Raw genomic sequence first — 20812 nt, 5'->3', positions numbered from 1 at the left:
TTTATTGAGATCTTTAAAAATATGTCTTAATAATACTTCATAATTTTCCCTATAGATGTCTTGTACAACTTTTATTAGATTTACTCCCAGACACTTGATATTTCTGATATTATTGTAAATTGTATCTTCTCTATAAGTACATTTTAATGGTTTGGCACTCTTGAACAGAAATGCAAAATACTATTTTATATTTATCTTATAGAAGGGTACTTTGCTAAACTTTTCTGTTATTTCTAATGATGTGAGTTACTTGGGTTTTCTTTTTTTATTTATTGTTTTTTTTTATTGGAGGCTAATTACTTTACAATATTATATTGGTTGGTTTTGCCATACATTGACATGAATCCGCCCCGGGTGTACATGAGTTCCCTTTCTTGAACCCCCCTCCCACCTCCCTCCCCCCAATATCCTCCCTCTGGGTCATCCCCGTGCACCAGCCCTGAGCATCCTGTATCATGTGTCGAACCTGGACTGGTGATTCATTTCACATATGATAATATACATGTTTCAATGCCATTCTCCCAAATCATCCCACCCTCACCCTCTCCCACAGAGTCCCAAAGACTGTTCTATACACCTGTGTCTCTTTTGCTGTCTTGTATACAGGGTTAAGGTTATCACCTTTCTAAATTCCATATATATGCGTTAGTATACTGTATTTGTGTTTTTCTTTCTGGCTTACATCACATTATCTATAAGTAATCTTCAAATAATCACAATTTTATTTCTTCTTTTCCAACCCTTATTTGTATCACAGTCTTACTATACTGGATCAGACTCCAAATACAACATTGATTAAAAGGGGTAACAATACATTTCCCTGCCTTGTTCCTGATTTGAAAGGAAATGCTTCCAGGTCCGTGTTCCTTGTCGCTCGCCGCAGCACCTGGCGCCAGGGAAGAGGTGGTTGTGATGGGAACTTGCTCTCCGCTCTCCGGCTTACTAGGCTTGAGATTTGTCAGAGGGAGGGGGCGGCGAGTGAGAAGAACCCGCTGCAGCCAGTCCTCGGTGACTTTCCCGCCGACCTCCGCGAGATGTACCCACTGCCACTGTTGGTTGGAGTATTTGATGTTGTGCAGCAAAGAAATGGTTATGGAGAAGCCCAGTCCGCTGCTTGTAGGGTGGTAGTTTGTGAGGAAATATTATACTTTGCTGGATAAAGCTCCAGAATATTTACACAGGTTTTATGGCAGGAATTCTTATGTTCATGGTGGAGTAGATGCTAGTGGAAAGCCCCAGGAGGCTGTCTATGGCCAAAATGGTATGCACCACAAAGTATTATCTCTGAACTTCAGCGAATGTCACACTAAAATTCGTCATGTGGATGCTCATTTAACCCTGAGTGATGGAGTAGTGGGCCAGGTCATGGGTTTGCTGTCTAACAGTGGACAACCAGAGAGGAAGTTTCTGCAAACCTTTGTTCTGGCTCCTGAAGGATCTGTTCCAAATAAGTTTTATGTTCACCATATGTTTCGTTATGAAGATGAAGTATTTGGTGATTCTGAACCAGAACTTGATGAAGAATCAGAAGATGGAGTAGAGGAAGAACAAGAGGAAAGACAACCCGTCTCCAGAACCTGTGCAGGAGAATGCTAACAGCGGTTACTATGAAGCTCACCCTGTGACTTAATGGCATAGAGGAGCCTTTAGAAGAATCCTCGCATGAGCCTGAACCTGAGCCAGAATCTGAAACAAAGACTGAAGAGCTGAAACCGCCAGTGGAGGAGAAGAACTTGGAAGAGTTAGAGGACAAGTCTGCTTCTCCTCCGCCTGCTGAACCTGTTTCTCTGCCACAGGAACCACCAAAGGCTTCAGTGACCAGTAAAAACCTGCCTCCTAGTGGCACTGTTTCTTCCTCTGGAATTCCACCCCATGTTAAAGTACCAGTCTCACAGCCGAGAGTGGAAGCTAAACCAGAAGTTCAATCTCAGCCACCTCGTGTTCATGAACAACGACCTAGAGAACGACCTGGTTTCCCTCCTAGAGGACCAAGACCAGGCAGAGGAGATATTGAATAGAATGATTCTGACAACTGTAGAATAATTCGCTATCCAGATAGTCATCAACTCTTTGTTGGTAACTTGCCACATGGTATCGATGAAAATGAACTAAAAGAGTTCTTCATGGATTTTGGAAATGGAACTTCGCATCAATACCAAGGGTGTTGGGGGAAAGCTTCCAAATTTTGGTTTTGTGGTTTTTGATAACTCCGAACCAGTTCAGAGAATCTTAATTTCAAAACCAATTATGTTTTGAGGGGAAGAACGTTTAAATGTGGAAGAGAAAAAGACAAGAGTTGCCAGAGTGCAAGAAACTCGAGGTGGTGGTGATGACCGCCGGGATATTAGGCGCAGTGATCGAGGTCCTTGTGGTCCTCGGGGAATAGTAGGTGGTGGAATGATGCGTGACCGGGATGGAAGAGGACCCCCTCCGAGAGGTGGCATGGCACAGAAACTTGGCTCTGGGAGAGGAGCCGGGCAGATGGAAGGCAGCTTCACAGGACAGCGTCGCTGAGGCTCCACTGTTGGCAAAGTCTTGGCAGTGGTACATTATTCACTGTGTTTGCATTCTTGTTAATTTTTTTTTTTGGCTTTGGAATGTGACACAGCCTTTTTGATCATTTCTTTGATGTGAAAAGCATCTCTCGGTTATCAGTTAAATTGAGGTGGACATTATTTCCCCAATTTTACAACAAGATTTGCATTTTTAAATTATAAATCTAGACTTAGAGAATTAAGGACTGAGAAATGACCATATCTTAAACTATCTACAACAAAATGAACTTAAAGGGACGTGCCCAAATGAATTCAGGTCCTTTGAGTCAAAAAATCCTCTGCTGTACATTTTGTTTAAGTGTTACTGTTTCTGCCTATTATGGTTGGAAACACAAATCATGCAGATTGTGCAATTGGAGAATCTTGCCTTTTTTTCTTGGCTTTCCCCAAAAATACAAACCAACAGAAACTTGTTTTCCACTCATCAGAATGCACTAATGGGTACTCTGAACTCATTAACCTTGACATCTGCAACAGGAGGCAACAGGGGGAAAAAAACTTTCATCTTTTTGTCCAGTAGAGCATAGTTTGTGAAATGATGAGGGCATTTTTACCTGCTTGCTGTGACCAGCGTGTGTACACATAAACCTTAACAAGACTACAAGTATATTCCAGAAGGAAGTCATTTAGTTATGAACTAAATAACAAAGATCAGAACTTTAAATGCTATGGTCTTGACTATTAGACCAGATTTAGTAGCTCCATATCTAAGGTTTTGTTCTACCTGCCCCTCTTCAGTACACGGATGGCTGGCTGCTCAACACACTCCTCCTCCCCCTTTTCCTTTCTTTAAGCTGTGTACAGTGAAAATTGTCTTTATTGTATTTTTGTTCTCTGGTAATGTAATACGCATAATGGTGCCTTCTATTAATACATCATTCCAGTCTTGCTGGTAATTTTGTACAGTCTAGTGTATAAATTGCTGTGCTGCAAAGCCAAACAGATGCAAAATGTTGAGAATCATTGAACTATATAAAAAGTGCAGTATCTTTAAAATCAGTTAAATTGACTAGTATATTATTTATCTTGTTCTTCAGTTAACGACTTTGTGTTCTCTGTGGGAGGGAGTCTTGTGTGTTTGGAAGGGAGAGGGAAGGAGGAAGTCAGTTATTTGAGTCAAAGTCTCTTGTTGACTTTTCTCTTAGCCTGAAGGCGAATGTTGAAGCATATCACTTGAGAGGTGCTTGGAAAAGTCAGTCAACTTGATGTACATTTTTAGTGACCTTCTAAAAGCAGTCAGATTCCATAAATGGCACGTAAACCTGAAGTGAGGATACTGCAATTTTCAGAGAAAAGAACAGCAGCTCTTAAGTGTTTGCATTTTCTATTTGGAGGGGCAGGGAACTGTCATTCATTTTGCACAATTCTTGACCTGATGTCAGCACCCAAGCGGCTCTGAATTTAAGTCTGGGACGACATCTTTTATTTTTACATGAATCTCTAAACAATTCTGTGAGCAATGTTTGTAGCTGCTGGATTGTTGTCTGTCTTTATAGCAAGTTCCAGTAAACCACAAATATGACAAAGGATATCCGATTTTATGCTTGGAGTATTTGGTACCTACCAGTTTCTGATGTTTCAGGCCAGGAGTGGGGTAAATAAGTGTGGCCATTTAAAGCTGCTTGTAGCATGGAAGACTTCTCCATTCTGTCTTAGTAAAAGCAAACAAAAAATGCACTTGACATAATAACAAACAGCTTCTTAATTATGAAACTGTTTGCTATTTAGTAAACTAGCAAATGATGCACATATTTTGTTTTGCATGTACTGGGCAATGTAAGTAAAATTAAGCCTATCCCTTTTTTCCCCCTTTGAATGAGGTCTTCCATGTTCGAGGAAAAGTCTTGCACTATTGGATATATTTTGTGGACACAGATTTCTCAGTTTCCATTTTAGGGAGCTTAAGGATTTTTTTTTCCTGTGAAATACATTTACGCTTTCTAATGTATAGTACTTGAAGTTCTTACAAGAAAGTTACTTTTGAGTTTTGAAGCTTTTATTCAAACTGCTTTTAAATAAGTGGTTTCTTGTCAGTGTTTTCTTTTTTTATATATAGCATATTGTTCCTCTCTCATTTCTTTTTCCTTCTCCTTCATTTGATATATACATATATAAAATTTTCAATCCAAGATATTGCCCTACCACCCATGAAAACTGTCTGGCACCAAAACTAATGATAAATGTTAAGTGTAATAGAAAATTAAAGCAAAGAGCTATTCAGCTTCAGTCTTTACATACCATGAATAAAACATTAAAACATCACATGAAGAAGTTTACATGGTGATTGTTCACCTGCAGTACTGTGGACTTTTAACATTTTGTCCCATTTTCAGTGAAGCAGAGTAAAAATATTCATCTACCATAACTGTTATTTGCTGAGTTTTTTTATAGTTGTTGTTTGTTTGTACTTTTTGGATGGTAATATTCTATTCTATCCTTATGACGCTATTGCAACCAAATTGGCTTTACCATCTTGGCTTTAGTAGGTATAGAAGACAACAGATTACCATCTTTATTTCTGTAATGTGTTAAGCATTATATGCTAGTAGTATCTAGTTTAATTGTTTCAAGTGGAAAGTATTCTTTGAGTTTCCATTTTGAATGTATTTGGACTAAACAAACAATAAACTACTGATGTCTGCAGCATTTAAAAAAAAGAGAATGCTTCCAATGTTTGCTCATTTTAGGTAATGGTAACTTTATGATTACAAGTATTTTTATCAGGTTAAGACATCTCTTCTTCCATTTCTAATTTAAAAACTTTCCTTTTTATCCCAAAAGGATTTTTAATTTGTTGATAGATTTCACATCTACTGAAATAATCATGTAGTTTTCCATATTGATCCACTAATGTAGTAAGGTGCATTCATAGATTTTTCTGATACTAAACCATCCTTGCATATCTGGGATAAATTCATTTGGGTTATGATAAACTGCCTTTTCTATACACCATTGGGTTTGATTTGCTAATATTTTGTTTGTTTTACATCTGTATTCATGAGTCAAGAGAATCCATAATCTTCATTTCTCATAATTTCATTGTTCTTGTGTCAAACTATACTTGCCTTGAAAAATAAGTTGGGTAGTATTCCCTCGTTTTCTGTTATCTGAAAGTATTTGTATAAAACTGGTGTTATCTGTTTTTTGAATGTTTGGTAGAACTCATCTATAAAACAGTTTTGATCTAATATTTCCTTTGGTGGAAGATTTTAACCACTGCTTTAACATTTTAAAATAGTTACAAGATGATTTAAGATTTAAAAATTTTTTTTGAATAAGTTCTGGTAAGTAATATTTTTTCTAAGAATTCTATTTCTCCAAAGTTTTCGAAAGTGTTGGCTTTTGGTGCTGATGGCTTTATTTTATTATCCTTTATAAATACTATGTTATTTGTATTTACACCTCCCTTTTCATTCATATATTATTTGTCTTCTCTTTTTTTTCTCTGCTGATCAATTTTGCCAGAGACTTCTTTATTTTGTTAATTTTTCCAAAGAAAGGGTCTTCTGTTTTTGTATCTTTGCTTTTAATTTCATTAGTTCCTAGTGTCATTTATTTTATATTTTCTAGTATTAATACTTTCACTGAGCTTACTCTCTTGGTCTTTTTTAAACAATGTCTTAAGCTAAAGTTATCTCATTTATCTCATTACTTTTTTACTTGCTTCCTCTTTATTATAGATATTTAAGGCTATAAATTTCCCTCAAAATACTGCTATTATTATAGCCTGGAAGCTTTGTTTTATAGTGTTTTTTAATTATTTTCAGTTTTAGGTATCTTTACATTTCCATTGATTGTTTGACCACAGGCCCAAGTGACTGAGCTGCTTGCTCTATAGCCTGACCACTCTGGAGAAACTTCTTTTACTCTTTCAGGCCTCACTCAGAGTTGACAGAATTATGAGTTACTTGGTGACTGAGTCAAAGCATCTCATTCAAGTTTGGTGTAGCTTGACACCCAATTGCAAGGAAGTGTCCAAGTATTGTGCCTCTTTATTTCATGGTAGGAGCTATGAGATGTAGAAACTTGCTTTTCTCTTTGGAGAGGATACCCCAGTATATCCCTGGCCAATGAACATCTAGAAACTTCATGGATCTTATCTTCTAAGCACCAAGATATTTGGAGTTCCTGCTCACCACATTCTTATCAGCATGATGTCATCAATAATCATAGACTGGCGACATGTCCTGTCAGACAATCAAGGTTCCAGTGTTCTCAATTATGAGAAAAAAACTGATGTAATGTTGAAACAAAACAGTGCCACTCTAAGAGCAGTTCTTGTTGGATTTGAGGCAATTGCTTCTGGTCTTTCATGCTGAATGGTACAGGGGTAATAATTTCCCAGGTTGATAACTGCAAACTAGGTGCTAGGGACTGTGTCGATTTGCTTCAGTCTCTTGAAGGGACTACATGTAGAACAGAAGCTGCAAATTGGGGCTTGTCATTGATTAAGCTGAAGATAATTCCCTGTGGCTCTCTCTAAGACCTGACTCGACAGCAAAGGCAAAATAGACCACTGAGATGGAAAGTGACAGGAATCACAATCCCTGCACATATCTTTGATGATGTCACTACTCTTTGTGCTTCTCCCAGTAATATAATATTCTGTTTGGTTTATTGTTGGTAGAGAGGGAAGTTTCAAGCTTTCGCCTAGCTCTTTTTTCCATAATAGCCCTTGTTGTACAGGTTAGGGATTTTAGCAGTTGCTAAATAATAATTCTATACAGTCCATGGAATTCTCCAGGCCAGAATACTGGAGTGGGTATCCTTTCCCTTCTCCAGGGGGATCTTCCCAACCCAGAGATTGAAGTCAGGTCTCCCACATTTCAGGCAGAACCGAGGTCTCCCGCATTGCAGGTGGATTCTTTACCAGCTGAGCCACAAGGGACGCCCAAATAGTAATTCTAATTTATGCATGTGAGACCTGGAAGAATAGCCAGATGATTGGTTTACAGACCTACTGAGCCCTCTGTGAGATGGCTGAAATCCCATTTTGTCATTGGACTCATAAATCCCTGCATTTACCAATAGACCACAATGACATTTTAGACCTCTGGGATTTAGCATAGCTCAAAACCAGCAACCAATGATCCCTAAAGGCTTTAGGTATTTCTCTTTACACAGTATGTAGATTTCCTGGTAAATGACTACAGCTTCCTTTTGGTAAATCTAGGAATAAAGGTGCATAGTACATACTTATGGTCATATTAAAAGATTCTCCCTAAAGGAGCTTTTGTTTAATCAATTGTCTCAGGCTTGGGAATTGGGTAAGGGCCTATGTTATATACATATAAATACAGTAGGAATTTAGTCAGTTGCTCATCTATTTTAGTCCAAGAGCATCATAATTAATTAGCTACTACCTAAGTTCCTATGCAGATCCAGCCATTCTGAATGATACTCTAGCTCCGCATGCTGACCTCGCCTCTGGTGGTTCAGTGCTACCACTGATACGATCATTCCCACAGAAATAAGGAAGACCATTTCAATAGTAGACCTCCCACCTTGCTCTCCAAACTTCAGAGGACAGCCACTAAAGCCATTACTTTAAAAATTCTCCTATTTAGTGAAATATAACACACACTCAGAAAAGTGCAAAAAACAAAAACGTACAGCTTTGTGAAAAAGTGAAACGTTTGTACAATAAAAGTGAACATGTGTACAATAATCATGCAGATTACAAAATGAGGTATTGCTTGTGTTTGTCTGTGTGTGTGCACATGTGCATGCACGCTTAGTTGCGCAGTCATGTCCAACTCTTTTGTGACCCCTTGAACTGTAGCATGGAATTTTCCAGGCAAGAATACTGGAGTGGGTTACCATTCCCTACCCCAGGATATCTGACCCAGGGACTGAACCCATGTCTTCTGTGTCTCCTTCATTACAAGTAGCTTCTTTACCTGCTCAGCCATTTCAATAGGGAAGTCTATAGAAATCCTCTGTATGTCACTTTATTTTTTTAATTAATTTATTTTAATTGGAGGCTAATTACTTTAAAGTCAAATGATTCTCTCTCTTTCCAAATTATGACTATTATCCTGATTTTTTGGTTAAGCATTAGATTACATTTATATATAATTTTACCACCTTAACATGCATCCCTCATCACACAGTATTTGGCCTGTCTTTGAACCTTGTTTCAGTTCAGTTCAGTCACTCAGTCGTGTCCGACTCTTTGCGACCCCATGAATCACAGCACACCAGGCCTCCCTGTCCATCACCAACTCCCAGAGTTCACTCAAACTCATCTCCATAGAGTTGGTGATGCCATTCAGCCATCTCATTCTCTGTCGTCCCCTTCTTCTCCCGCCCCCAACATTTCCCAGCATCAGAGTCTTTTCCAGTGAGTCAACTCGTCGCATGAGGTGGCCAAAGTATTGCAGTTTCAGCTTTAGCATCAGTCCTTCTAATGAACACCCAGGATTGATCTCCTTTAGAATGGACTGGTTGGATCTCCTTGCAGTCCAAGGAACTCTCAAGAGTCTTCTCCAGCACCACAGTTCAAAAGCATCAATTCTTCGGCGATCAGCCTTCTTCACAGTCCAACACTCACATCCATACATGACCACGGGAAAAACCATTGCCTTGACTAGACGGACCCTGGTAGGCAAAGTAATGTCTCTGCTTTTTAATATACTATCTAGGTTGGTCATGACTTTCCTTCCAAGGAGTAAGCGTCTTTTAATTTCATGGCTGCAATCAGCATCCTCAGTGATTTTGGAGCCCCCAAAAATAAAGTCTGACATGGTTACCAGTTTCCCCATCTATTTCCCATGAAGTGATGGGACAAGATGCCATGATCTTTGTCTTCTTAATGTTGAGCTTCAAGCCAACCTTTTCACTCTCCTCTTTCACTTTCATCAAGAGGCTTTTGAGTTCCTCTTCACTTTCTGCCATAAGGGTGGTGTCATCTGCATATCTGAGGTTATTGATATTTATCCCAGCAATCTTGATTCCAGCTTGTGCTTCCTCCAGCCCAGTGTGCCTCATGATGTAGTCTGCATATAAGTTAAATAAGCAAGGTGACAATGCACAGCCTTGACGTACTCCTTTTCCTATTTGGAACCTTGTTTAGAAAACATATATTGGGAGTATGTATTCAGTGGGGATATACATATTTTATCTGTTTTCTTTTCCCCATCATTTTAGTTGTGAGATTTACCCAAGTTGTCACAGGTAGTTATACATCATTTTGATTGTTGTATAGTGTTCATTCTATGAATATACTACAACTTATCCATCCTGATGAAAAATGTCAGGGTTATGTTTGGTTTGATACTGTTATGATAATGCTGTAATGAAATTCTTACATATATCTTGCTATGCACATATACCTGCTTTTCTATTAACTATATACCCAGAAGAAGAATTGTCCTTCCTTCTGTTTACCCATACTTCATTTTGTCTCCATGAATTTTCTGGATATATATTTTAAAAATTTTTGGCTGTGCTAGGTCTTCATTGCTCTGAGATGGCTTTCCCTAGTTGTGGAGAATGGGGGATATTCTCTATTTGTGGTGCACAGGCCCCTGATTGTCCTGATCTCCCCCTCATCTCACCCTTCTTCACTCCCCCGTTGCAGAGCTTGGGCTCTAGAGAACACAAGCTCAAACAGTTGCAGCTCAAGGGATCCAGAGTATGGGCTGAATATTTGTGGTGCATGGGGCTAGTTGCTCAGTGGCATGTGGAATCTTTTGGAGCCAGGGATTGAACCTGTGTTCCCTGCATTAGGAGGCAGATTCTGAACCACTGAACCACTGGTGAAGTTCAAGATATTTTCTTCATAACTATATTTTAGTTCATGAATCCTTTCTTCCTCTGCATCTAATCTCTGTTTGACTCAAATACTAATTCTTATTCTCAACTATTGTGGTTTTTACTTCTAGAAGTTCCACTGTTTAAAAATCTGGCATATGTTTCTCTGTTCTTGTTCTCTGTTTAAATTTTCCATCATTGTCCTTATCTCCTAGAAGCTAGTAAACAAAGTTATTTTAAAATTTATGTTTGAAAATTTCAGTATCTAGCAACATAGTTCTGTTTGTTTGCCCTGCCATTGCTTTTATTTCTTGTTCATATTGCTTGGTTTGGCTTCTGTTTCACGTATGCCAGGAAGTGTATTTAAACATTTGCTTTTAGAAACAATTCCCATTACTTCATGGGAGATAGATTGGGAAATAGTGGAAACAGTAGCAGACTTTATTTTGGGGTCTCCAAAATCACTGTGGATGCTGATTGCAGCCATGAAATTAAAAGACACTTACTCCTTGAAAGGAAAGTTATGACCAACATAGATAGCATATTAAAAAGCAGAGACATTACTTTGCCAACAAAGGTCCATCTAGTCAAGGCTATGGTTTTTCCAGTGGTCATGTATGGATGTGAGAGTTGGGCTGTGAAGAAAGCTGATCACTGAAGAATTGATGCTTTTGAACTGTGGTGTTGGAGAAGACTCCTGAGAGTCCCTTGGACTGCAAGGAGATCCAACCAGTCCATTCTAAAGGAGATCAATCCAGGGTGTTCATTGGAAGGACTGATGCTAAAGCTGAAAGTCCAATACTTTGGCCACCTCGTGTGAAGAGTTGACTCACTGGAAAAGACTCTGATGCTGGGAGGGATTGGGGGCAGGAAGAGAAGGGGACGACAGAGAACGAGATGGCTGTATGACATCACCGACTCGATGGACATGAGTTTGAGTCAACTCTGGGAGTTGGCGATGGACAGTGACGACTGGCATGCTGTGATTCATGGGGTCGCAAAGAGTCAGACACGACTGAGTGACTGAACTGAACTGATGAAGCTTTAGATAATTTTATCTTCCAAAAGTATTGCTTCTGCCAGGTACCTGGGAACACTAGCAATCTTGTTTCATCTTAATCTTATATTAGGATTGAGATTTTTCTGACTTGCAAAATGACTCAGAACTGAACTGTAAACTGTGTGACAGCTTTTTTACTTCTAATTCATTCTGAATCCTACAGCACTATTCTGTAGCTGTCCAGCTCAAACTGCAGGGGTTTTACCAGGACTTCTACTCTTGATTGGCCTTCTTGATAAATCAGGTGTCGTTATCTGAGCTAGTGCATTGAAATCAGGTATTATTAAATTAACCATCTCTACAAATCCTATCAAAAAGTATGTTCTTCCTTTGTGTAGCAGTCTTAAATCTATTCATGCACAAATTCCTCAAGTTTATTTAGACAAAAATTAACAGAATCTTGGAATACTTTTGCACATGATTCTTCTCCTTGCTCCAGTCATACTTTGATGGGTGGTAGCACTATGGGGTTGGATGGTTGGATGACATCACCAACTTGATGGACATGAGTTTGAGTAGGCTCTGGGAGTTGGTGATGGACAGGGAAGCCTGGCATGCAGCAGTCCATGGGGTCACAAAGAGCTGGACATGACTCAGTGACTGAACTGAACTGAGCAGTATAGGACATTTCAGCGAGGCAGGACCATATTCATCAACTTATGGGAAAGGACTTCTGCTGCTGGCAAAGGAAATTCAGTAGACTTTCAAGGGTCAGAATATTCATTTGTTATGAATTGTTCCAGTTTCTATATTCAGTAATTTTTCCAATTGGTTTGTCAGAGTCATTGACCAATTAGAATGGACATCTATTAGTATGGATACTCATCAGTTTCAAGTCTTTCATCAAATATTACCCTCTTAATGAAGAATAATATCATCACTTCATTTAAAATTTCATCCTGCTCCAAACCCTGGCACTTCCCTCTCTCATTTCACTTCACTAGCCCTATCACTTTCTAGTATACTATATTGTTTTAATATATTTATTTGTTAAATTATACTTATATACTTTTATTATTTATTAAATATATTTATATAAATATATTTATCTTTAAATTTTTATTCTGCCACTAAAATATAGATTTTTGAGGGCAGGGTTTTACTTTTCATATTCACTGCAATAACTGCTTAATAAATATTTGCAAATCTTTGAATGGCACCTAATACTGTATCAGGTAGCATTCTTTTATAAAAAAAACAAGACCACGTGGGCTATTTTAAGCCTATAATGGTTTAATACAGGGAATTAGGGGCTTATAAAGTTACCGGTAGTAAAGTAAACTCTAGGCTAGGCTTCTAGGAAGGACTAACTGACCCATTCAGTTCAGTTCAGTTCAGTTCAGTCACTCAGTCGTGTTCGACTCTCTGTGACCCCATGAATCACAGCATGCCAGGCCTCCCTGTCCATCACCAACTCCCAGAGTTCACTCAAACTCATGTCCACAGAGTCGGTGATGCCATCAAGCCATCTCATTCTCGGTCGTCCCCTTCTCCTCCCGCCCCCAACCATTCCCAGCATCAGAGTCTTTTCCAGTGAGTCAACTCATTGCATGAGGTGGCCAAAGTATTGCAGTTTCAGCTTTAGCATAAGTCCTTCCAATGAACACCCAGGATCGATCTCCCCCAGAATGGACTGGTTGGATCTCCTTGCTGTACAAGGGACTCTCAAGAGTCTTCCTCAATACCACAGTTCAAAAGCATCAATTCTTTGGTGATCAGCTTTCTTCACAGTCCAACTCTCACCATTAGGGTGCTATTAATGCTGCTTCATTCAAGAAGGTGACAGCAGTGAGGAGCTCATGACTAAAACATTACAGGTAACCTTAAGACCACAATGCCATATCTGCAATCCAATGATAAGGAATTCACTGCCGTTACTACAATTACCTCTTAGGGCAGACACACTGAAATCATAATCACAGGAAACTAGTCAATCTGATCACATGGACCACAGCCGAATGTGGTCCACTGGAGAAGGGAATGGCAAACCACTTCAGTATACTTGCCTTGAGAACCCCATGAACAGTATCAAAGGGCAAAATAATAGGATACTGAATGAGGAATTCTCCAGATCGTTAGGTGCCCAGTATGCTACTGGAGATCAGTGAAGAAATAACTCTAGAAGGAATGAAGGGATGGAGCAAAAGCAAAACCTATACCCAGTTGTGGATGTGACCGGTGATAGAAGAAAGGTCCGGTGCTGTAAAGAGCAATATTGCATAGGAACCTGGAATGTTAGGTCCACGAATCAAGGCAAATTGGAAGTGGTCAAACAGGAGATGGCAAGAGTGAACATCAACATTCTAGGAATCAGTGAACTAAAATGGACTGGAATGGGTGAATTTAACTCAGATGACCATTATATCTCCTACTGTGGGCAGGAATCCCTTTGAAGAAATGGAGTAGCCATCATGGTCAACAAAAGAGTCCGAAATGCAGTACTTGGATGCAATCTCAAAAATGACAGAATGATTTCTGTTCTTTTCCAAGGCAAACCATTCAATATTACACTAATCCAGGCCTATGCCCCAACCAGTGACGCTGAAGAAGCCGAAGTTGAACGGTTCTCTGAAGACCTACAAGACCTTTTAGAACTAACACCCAAAAAAGATGTCCTTTTCATTATAGGGGACTGGAATGCAAAAGTAGGAAGTCAAGAAACACCTGGAGTAACAGGCAAATTTGTCCTTGGAGCACGGAATGAAACAGGGCAAAGGCTAATAGAGTTTTGTCAAGAGGATGCACGGGTCATAGAAAACACCCTCTTCCAACAACATAAAAGAAGGGTCTACACATGGACATCACCAGATGGTCAACACCAAAATCAGATTGATTATATTCTTTGCAGCCAAAGATGGAGAAGCTGTATACAGTCAGCATAAACAAGACCAGGAGCTGACTGTGGCTCAGATCATGAACTCTTTATTGCCAAATTCAGACTGAAATTGAAGAAAGTAGGGAAAACCACTAGACCATTCAGATATGACCTAAATCAAATCCCTTATGATTATACAGTCGAAGTGAGAAATAGGTTTAAGGGACTAGATCTGATAGAGTGCCTGATGAACTCTGGACGGAGGTTCGTGACATTGTACAGGAGACAGGGACCAAGACCATCCCCATGGAAAAGAAATGCAAGAAAGCAAAATGGCTGTCTGAGGAGGCCTTACAAATAGCTGTGAAAAGAAGAGAGGCGAAAAGCAAAGGAGAAAAGGAAAGATATAAGCATCTGAATGCAGAGTTCCAAAGAATAGAAAGGAGAGATAAGAAAGCCTTCCTCAGCAATCAATGCAAGAAAATAGAGGAAAAGAAGAGAATAGGAAAGACAAGAGATCTCTTCAAGAAAATTAGGGATACCCAGGGAACATTTCATGCAAAGATGGGCTCTATAAAGGACAGAAATGGTATGGACCTAACAGAAGCAGAATGTATTAAGAAGAGGTGGCAAGAATACACAGAAGAACTGTACAAAAAAGATCTTCATGACCAAGATAATCACGATGGCGTAATCATTCACCTAGAGCCAGACATCTTGCAATGTGAAGTCAAGGGGGCCTTAGAAAGAAAGTGTTCTAGTTTCATTCTTTTACAAGTGGTTGACTAGTTTTCCCAGCAACACTTGTTAAAGATATTATCTTTTCTTCATTGAATATTCTTGCCTTCTTTGTCGAAGATAAGGTGTCCATAGTTGCGTCAATTTATCTCTGGCCTTTCTATTTTGTTCCATTGATCTATATTTCTGTCTTTATGCCAGTACCATACTGTCTTGATGACTGTGGCTTTGTCGTGGAGCCTGAAGTCAGGCAGGTTGATTCCTCCAGTTCCATTCTTCTTTCTCAAGATTGCTCTGGCTATTCAAGGCTTTTTGTATTTCCATACAAATTGTGAAATTTTTGTTCTAGCTTTGTGAAAAATACCGTTGGTAGCTTGATAGGGATTGCATTGAATCTATAGATTGCTTTGAGTAGTATACTCATTTTCACTATATTGATTCTTCCGATCCATGCACATGGTATATTTCTCTATCTATTAGTGTCCTCTGTGATTTGTTTCACCAGTGCTTTATAGTTTTCTATATATAGGTCTTTTGTTTCTTTAGGTAGATTTATTGCTAAGTATTTTATTCTTTCCATTGCAATGGTGAATGGAATTGTTCCTTAATTTCTCTATTTTCTCATTATTAATTTATAGGAATGCAAGAGATTTCTGTGTGTTGATTTTATATCCTGCAACTTTACTCTATTCATTGATTAGATCTAGTAATTTTCTGGTGGAGTCTTTAGGGTTTTCTATGTAGAGGATCAAGTCATCTGCAAACAGTGAGAGTTTTACTTTTTCTTTTCCAATTTGATTCTTTTTTATTTCTTTTTCTGCTCTGATTGCTGTGGCCAAAACTATGCTGAATAGTAGTGGTGAGAGTGCGCACCCTTGTCATGTTCCTGACTTTAGGGAAAATGCTTTCAATTTTTCACCATTGAGGATAATGTTTGCTTTGGGTTTGTCATATATAGCTTTTATTATGTTGAGGTATGATCCTTCTATTCCCACCTTCTGGAGGGTTTCTTTTTTTTATCATAAATAGATGTTGAATTTTGTCAAAGGTTTTCTCTGCACCTATGGAGATAATCATATGGCTTTTATCTTTCAATTTGTTATTGTGGTGTATTACACTGATTGATTTGTGGATGTTGAATAATCCTTGCATCCCTGGGATAAAGCTCACTTGGTCATGATGTATGATCACTTTAATGTATTGTTGGATTCTGATTGCTAGAATTTTGTTAAGGATTTTTGCATCTATGTTCATCATCTATGTTCATCAGTGATATTGGCCTGCAGTTCTCTTTTTTTGTGGCATCTTTGTCAGGTTTTGGTATTAGGGTGATGGTGGCCTCATAGAATGAGTTTGCAAGTTTACCTTCCCCTGGAATTTTCAGGGAGAGTTTCACTAGAATAGGTGTTAGCTCTTCTCTAAATTTTTGGTAGAATTCAGCTGTGAAGCCGTTTGGACCTGGGCTTTTGTTTGCTGGAAGATTTCTGAATACAGTTTCAATTTCCGTGCTTGTGATGGGTCTGTTAAGATTTTCTATTTCTTCCTGGTTCAGTTTTGGAAAGTTGTCCTTTTCTAAGAATTTGTCCATTTCTGCCACGTTGTCCAGTTTATTCGCATATAGTTGATGATGGTAGTCTCTTATGATCCTTTTTGTTTCTGTGTTGTCTGTTGTGATCTCTCCATTTTCATTTCTAATTTTATTGATTTGATTTTTCTCCCATTGTTTCTTGATGAGTATGGCTAATGGTTTGTCAATTTTTTTATCCTCTCAAAAAACCAGGTTTGGTTTTGTTGATTTTTGCTATGGTCTCTTGTTTCTTTTGCATTTATTTCTTCCCAATTTTTAAGATATCTTTCCTTTTTTTTTTCTTTACTTTACAATAGTGTATTGGCTTTGCCATACATTGACATGAATCTGCCCTGGGTGTACATGTGTTCCCCATCTTGAACCCCCCTCCAACATCCCTCGCCATATCATCCCTCTGGGTCATCCCAGTGCACCAGCCCTGAGCACCCTGTATCATGCATTGAAACTGGACTGGCGATCCGTTTCACATATGATAATTTACACGTTTAAATGCCATTCTCCCATATCGTTCCAACCTCACCCTGTCCCACAGAGTCCAAAAGACTGTTCTATACATCTGTGTCTCTTTCGCTGTCTCATATACAGGGTTATCATTACCATCTTTCTAAATTCCAAATATACACATTAGTATTCTGAATTGGTGCTTTTCTTTCTGGCTTACTTCACTCTGTATAATAGGCTCCAGTTTCATCCACCTCATTGCAATTGATTCAAATGTACTCTTCTTAATGGCTGATTAATATTCCATTGTGTATATGTACCACAGCTTTCTTATCCATTCATCTGCCGATGGACATATAGGTTGCTTCCATGTCCTGGCTATTGTAAACAGTGCAGAGATGAACATTGGTGTACACGTGTCTCTTTCAGTTCTGGTTTCCTTGGTGTGTATGCCCAGCATTGGGATTTTTGGGTCATTTGGCAGTTCTATTTCTGGTTTTTTAAGGAATCTCCACACTGTTCTTCATAGTGACTGAACTAGTTTGCATTCCCACCAAGAGTGTTAGAGGGTTCCCTTTTCTTCACATCCTCTCCAGCATTTATTGCTTGTCGACTATTGGATAGTAGCCATTCTGACTGGCGTGAAATGAGGACCTCAATTCTTTTCCTTTATCTCATGAGGTTCTGCCAGTTTAAAGAAAGTCTTCTGTTTTTTCTGTCCTGTAGAGCCCTATCTCTTTCCTGCAGGGTTCAGAAAAAGTTTGATTTCGTGGATTATCAGGATTTTATCTCAAAGTTTGGCTGAGAGTGGTGTACTTTACAGGCTCTTATATCCTACACAATAGGAAATAATTACAACTGTAGGTGTAAAGAATACTTTCTAACAACTGAGAATTGCATACTATCTTCTCCCTCACAGAGGGAAGAAGAAATAAAATACTAAAATGAAATTACTGAACATTCACAGAATTGTCAAATTGACTGTGATGGGGCCACCTTGTTTCTCATAAGTGGTTACGAATGTTCCTTAATAAGATGGAAGAGGCAGGAGATATGCCTACAATTAGTTCAAAATGCATATCTCCTATGGGTTGATTTTGTGCAAGGTGATTGCTCACTAGGCTCTCTTATTTCCTCAATCATCAATCAACTGAAGTGAATAATTAGTAGTGTTACTCCCCCTTCCAATCTTCAACAACAAACTGCTTTTCCCTTCTCCATCCTAGATTTCCTGTGTATCAGAGACCTTTGAGGTCCCAGTTATCTCAAAACCCAATTGTTTTGTATTTTTAATGTCTTTTTTATAGCTGATGTGTTCATTTAATTTCTGAATTTATAAATGTGAAAGAAACACAGTGCATTAAAATATCTAATGGATTCCGTTTCTTAACATGACTTCCTACATATTATATGTATTATATTTAGGTCTTTAGTCCATTTTGAGTTTATTTTTGCATATGTTGTTAGAGAATGTTTTAATTTTACTTTATTACATATAGCTATCCAATTATCCCAGCACCACTTATTGAAGAGACTGTCTTCTCGCCACTGTATATTCTTGTCTTTTTTATTATAGATTAATTGACCATAAGCATATGGGTTTATATCTGGGCACTCTCTTGTGTTCCACATGTTTGTTTTTGTGCCAATACTATATTGATTGGATTAATGTAGTTTTCTGATATAGTTCGAAGTCAGGGAACCTGATTCCTCCAGTTCTGATCTTCTTCCTTAAGATGGTTTTGGCGATTCAGGGTCTTTCCTCTTTCCATACAAAATTTAAAATTGTCTGTTCTAGTTTTGTGGAAAATGCCTGGTATTTTCATAGCAATTGCATTGAGTATGTGGATTGCCTTGGATAGCATGTTTATTTTAATGATATCTATTCTTCCAGTCCATAAACAAGATAAACCTTTCCCTCTGTATTATCCTCACTTTCTTTGATAAGGGTCTTATTTTTTCTAAGTACAGGACTTTCACCACCTTAGGTACGTTTATTTCTAGGTGTTTTATTTCTCTCTTTTTTTATTCGTTTTCTCTCACCCTGGTGGCTTTTCAGCAATGAGTGAAAATTTTTTTCAGAAATAACCACTATAAATCATTAATCAATTCCAGTATGTGTGGTATTTGGGGGACCTAAATAATGTTTAAGAAAACAATTTAAAATGTGCAAAATGTTAAATATTTTTAGTGTGTATGTGTAAGTATTCCTATTTCTGTTTGTGTTCTGTATTTGGAGAATGGGATTTTGTCATTCACTTCATACTGATCATTGGTTTTGATAAATTTTGGAGATAATAGCTGTTCATTTAATTCCTATGATTTTCAGGAGCACTCTGCTGAGGAAACCAGGACATTGCTCATGCCACTGTAGGTCAATCAGGAGAAGATTCTGTGTTGGAGTAAAATGTCCACCAAGTGACTTGAGTCACTCTGATGCCTGAAAGAGCTGGAGTTATGGAGGTCAGTCATACTCTCTCAGGAAGCTCTAACTGATCATTTCATTTTTCAGCTTAGCTGACTTTCACTGAGTTTGGCTGACTGGGGGTTAAACGTGGGGGAGGGGCGTGGCAGGAGTTGGGAGGTGGGACATCCAGTGTCACGTGACATGGGCTGCCATAGTAACAGGCCTGCCTTGCATGCTATCCAATCAGATATGGACAGTGTCTGTGACGTCAGGGAAAGCAGGGCTGATAAACTCGGCCAACGGCCTTCAACCCCCTCATTGTTCTTCCGTCTGAGCTATGGGGAACGGTGGCTCTGCTATGGCCCAACCATCTGACAACTGTGAGGAGGGCCTGATCCCTGTAGAAACTGGCGCCTCCGAAGTTGGGCCCTCTGAAACAGAGACTGTGAAAACAGAGGCCTCCAAACCAGAGTCCTATGATGTGGAACCGACAAAGGCCAAAGAGAAGACAGCTAAGGGGCACTGTCGCTGTCGCCGTGGCTGCCGTCGCCGCGGCTGCTGACGTGACAGCTTCGCTACCTATTTCCCAAGGGTGCTGAAGGGAATACACCCCAGCCTGAGCCTTTCGCGCCAGGCCGTGAATGTCCTGGATTCGTTCGTGAAGGACATGTTTGAGCAGATTGCCGAAGAGGCCGGGCTCCTGGCCCGCTCCACCAGTCGCTATGACATCCAGACAGCTGTGCATCTTCTGCTGCTTGGGGAGCTCGGCAAGTATGCCATTTCCGAGGCCACCAAGTCGGTCATCAGATACAACACCCGCAGATGAACTGCCTCAGGACTATCTGACCATCGCAAACCAGACTTAAGGGTTTTCCCCTTAGGCCCTATATTAAAGCATTTCTACCCCAAAGAAAACATTAAAAACCTCATTAACTTTACTTCAATATGTGCCAGTTGTGTCATTTGTTCAACGAAAAATCGTGTACTTCATTCTTAACGTATTGCCACTCGTCACTTTCCTAAATGGTTATCTCTATTCGTGGTTTCTCAGCGATTTTAGGGATCTTCATGGTCAAAATTCTTTCCCTAAAAGTTTCATTGGCCTTTTCCATTTTCATCCTCCCATCTGTATTTAGGTATCATCCGGAGATTTTTATATGGGGTACAGCAACCGGTAAAGAACAGTATGATCTTCCCAGGTGGATCAGCAGCAAAGAATCCGCCTGCAGTGTAGGAGTCGCAGGAGAGGCAGGTTCCATCCCTGGGTCATAAAGATCCCCGGGAGGAGGGCATGGCAACCCTCTCCAGTATTCTTTCTTGGAGAATCCCATGAAGAGAGGATCCTGGTGGGCTACAGTCCATAGGGTCTGCAAAGAGTCGGGCACCACTGAAGCAAGGTTGCATGCAGGCATATAAAGAGCAGTGTGTGTGCGCATGTGTGCTCAGTCACTCA

The 20812-nt window shown here is 39.3% G+C and overlaps 2 pseudogenes; both read left to right on the top strand.

The window, feature by feature from the left end:
- Positions 1–1111: 1111 nt before the first annotated feature.
- LOC129534975 (ras GTPase-activating protein-binding protein 2 pseudogene) lies at positions 1112–2514 on the top strand (annotated as a pseudogene).
- A 17182-nt stretch (positions 2515–19696) lies between these two features.
- LOC129534979 (late histone H2B.L4 pseudogene) lies at positions 19697–20185 on the top strand (annotated as a pseudogene).
- The last annotated feature ends 627 nt before the right edge of the window (positions 20186–20812 follow it).

The sequence above is a fragment of the Moschus berezovskii genome, chromosome X (genome assembly GCF_049115385.1).
Source record: "Moschus berezovskii isolate FMDL1 chromosome X, NW_MosBer_1.0, whole genome shotgun sequence".
NCBI lineage: Eukaryota > Metazoa > Chordata > Mammalia > Artiodactyla > Moschidae > Moschus > Moschus berezovskii.
The sequence above is the reverse complement of the archived record's forward strand: the minus strand, read 5'-3'. Positions and strand labels throughout refer to the sequence as shown.